General features: G+C 63.5%; 1 pseudogene; it reads left to right on the forward strand.

Moving 5' to 3' along the window:
- Positions 1-2,500, forward strand: part of LOC124772600 — a 7,960-nt pseudogene that overhangs the window by 2,442 nt on the left and 3,018 nt on the right.

The following is a 2,500-nucleotide window of genomic DNA, read 5'->3' on the forward strand; positions in this document are numbered from 1 at the left end:
GTGCCGTAGGGGTGCCGGTAAGTGCGGGCGTTTAGCGCGGGCGTGGTCTGCTCTCGCCGTTGGTCGGCCTCGTGCTGGTCGGCGGTGCAGGATGCGCGCGCCTGCGCGGCGTTCGCGCCCCGGTGCTTCAACCTGCGTGCAGGATCCGAGCTCGGTCCCGTGCCTTGGCCTCCCACGGATCTTCCTTGCTGCGAGGCCGCGTCCGCCTTAGCGTGCTCCTCCGGGGGCGCGCGGGTGCGCGGATTCTCTTCGGCCGCCATTCAACGATCAACTCAGAACTGGCACGGACTGGGGGAATCCGACTGTCTAATTAAAACAAAGCATTGCGATGGCCCTAGCGGGTGTTGACGCAATGTGATTTCTGCCCAGTGCTCTGAATGTCAACGTGAAGAAATTCAAGCAAGCGCGGGTAAACGGCGGGAGTAACTATGACTCTCTTAAGGTGGCCAAGTGGCGGCGGTGTGGCTGCATCCGGACTTGGCTTTTCGAAGTGCGGTCTTGATGTAGTCGTGCTGCTGCTGCGAGGTGCCTTCCTTGGGTTATAGTTACAGGGAGAGTGATGCGCAATACATGGGCCTAGCCCTCTTAGCCTCTCCTCTCCTGCGGTCTTCTCCCCTTCTCGTGGGCCCGCTGATTTTCGCAGAGTGGAAGACCGCACCAGGGGCTTGGGGGGGTTACCAGCCCCCCCTCGCATTATCCCTTTATAGTTGGGGGCAGCCGACAAGAAACAAGAGATGGTGGCCCTTCCGCTGAAGGTGCCACCCCAGCTACCCCAGCACCTATCCGGCCAACCGGCCGTAACGAAAATGCGATAGTTTGTGTAGCTCCCTTTGCTTGCAGTGAGTGCCACCGCACTTTTACCACGAAGAACGGTCTCGGGGTCCATCGCCGCCGCCAACACCCTGCGGCCGCCAACGCTGAGATCGTGACGGAGAGGCATCGCGCGAGGTGGACGGAGGAAGAAGTCCTGTCGCTCGCCAAGGCAGAGGCCGAACTGTTCCTTGAGAGGGACGCCCGGTTCTTCTTTGTAAATCAAGAACTTACCAGGATGTTCCCCGACCGAACGCTTGAGGCAATCAAGTGCCGACGGCGGCAAGCTGCCCACAAGCAGCTTGTCCGCCAATTCATGGAGGCACTTGAGATCGGTCGGGGTGAAGAGCCGGCGTCCCGCCGTGGAGCAGCGAGCTCGCTGCCTGACGCGGGCGAGGCCGCTGCGCCGCCCGTCGACGCAGCCGAGGACTTCGCGGCCGACACCACCGGGCCGCCGCCGGAGGGGCCGACTGACGCCGCCATCTGGGAGCATCTGGCGGGGCTACCTGCTTCCGCCCAGCGTTTCTCTGCCCTGGATCGAGTCATTGGTCTGGGGCGGGGCACGCCGCCCGATGTCATCCTGGGCATGCTCCCGGATGCCCTTGCGTCGGTCGGGTCCAGGGGGGAGAGGTCGATCACCAGGACACAGCGGCCGCGCCAATCATCCAAGCGGCCGCCTGCCGCCCCGCCGCTGCAGAAGCGCAAGCGGCGCCGCTGGGAATACGCGCGCACACAGGACGCCTTCCGTAGGTCGCGTGCACGTTGCGTGCGCGGCTTGCTGGACGGCACCCTGCTGCAGCCGCCACCCGACATCCCCGGTCTGCTGGACTTCTGGGCGGACCTCTTCACGAAGAAGCCGATCTCCACCGCCGGCTTCATCCGTGACCGCCTTCTCCCGCACTCGGAGCCTGTCGCTCCTGAGTGCCTATGGGGGCCGGTCACACGTGAGGAGGTCGCTGCTGCCTTGCCGCCCAGGGGATCGGCAGCCGGGCCGGACGGCCTGACTCCAGCGGAGCTGCGGCGCCTGCCGCATGAAGTCCTGGTGAAACTCTTGAACCTCTTCCTCCTGGCCCGCGCCCTCCCCGAGCGTCTGCTTCGCGCCCGGACGTCACTTCTCCCCAAAACGGCTGCACCAACATCCCCCGCTGACTTTCGCCCCATTACGGTCTGCTCGGTGTTGGCGCGGACCTTTCACAAGGTTCTCGCGTCACGCCTGATGCGTGCATGTGCTGTGGACGAACGTCAGCGGGCATTCATCCCCCGGGATGGGATGTTGGAAAACACCTTCATCTTGGACACTGCTCTCACCGACGCAGTCCGCTCCTGTCGCTCTGTTTTTGTGGCATCGATCGACGTCTCTAAAGCGTTCGATTCGGTGGACCATGCTGCCCTCCGCCCCGTGCTGAGGGCTCATGGCCTGCCGGATTGCTTTATTGAGTACGTCGAAAGGTGTTACGAGGGTAGCACGACAGTGATAGCGGGCGGCGCCGACGTGGGCGTGCCTCTGCAGCCGGCTAGGGGTGTGCGTCAGGGTGACCCCCTCTCCCCCCTCCTTTTCAATTTTGCGGTGGACTATGTTTTGAGTCAACTTCCCTCCCACATCGGAGCTCGGATCCTTGGTCGCAGAGTTAACGCTGCGGCCTTCGCAGATGACGTCCTGCTTTTTGCATCGACCGCGAGGGGATTGCAG

This window comes from Schistocerca piceifrons, unplaced genomic scaffold (assembly GCF_021461385.2).
Source record: "Schistocerca piceifrons isolate TAMUIC-IGC-003096 unplaced genomic scaffold, iqSchPice1.1 HiC_scaffold_943, whole genome shotgun sequence".
Taxonomy (NCBI): domain Eukaryota; kingdom Metazoa; phylum Arthropoda; class Insecta; order Orthoptera; family Acrididae; genus Schistocerca; species Schistocerca piceifrons.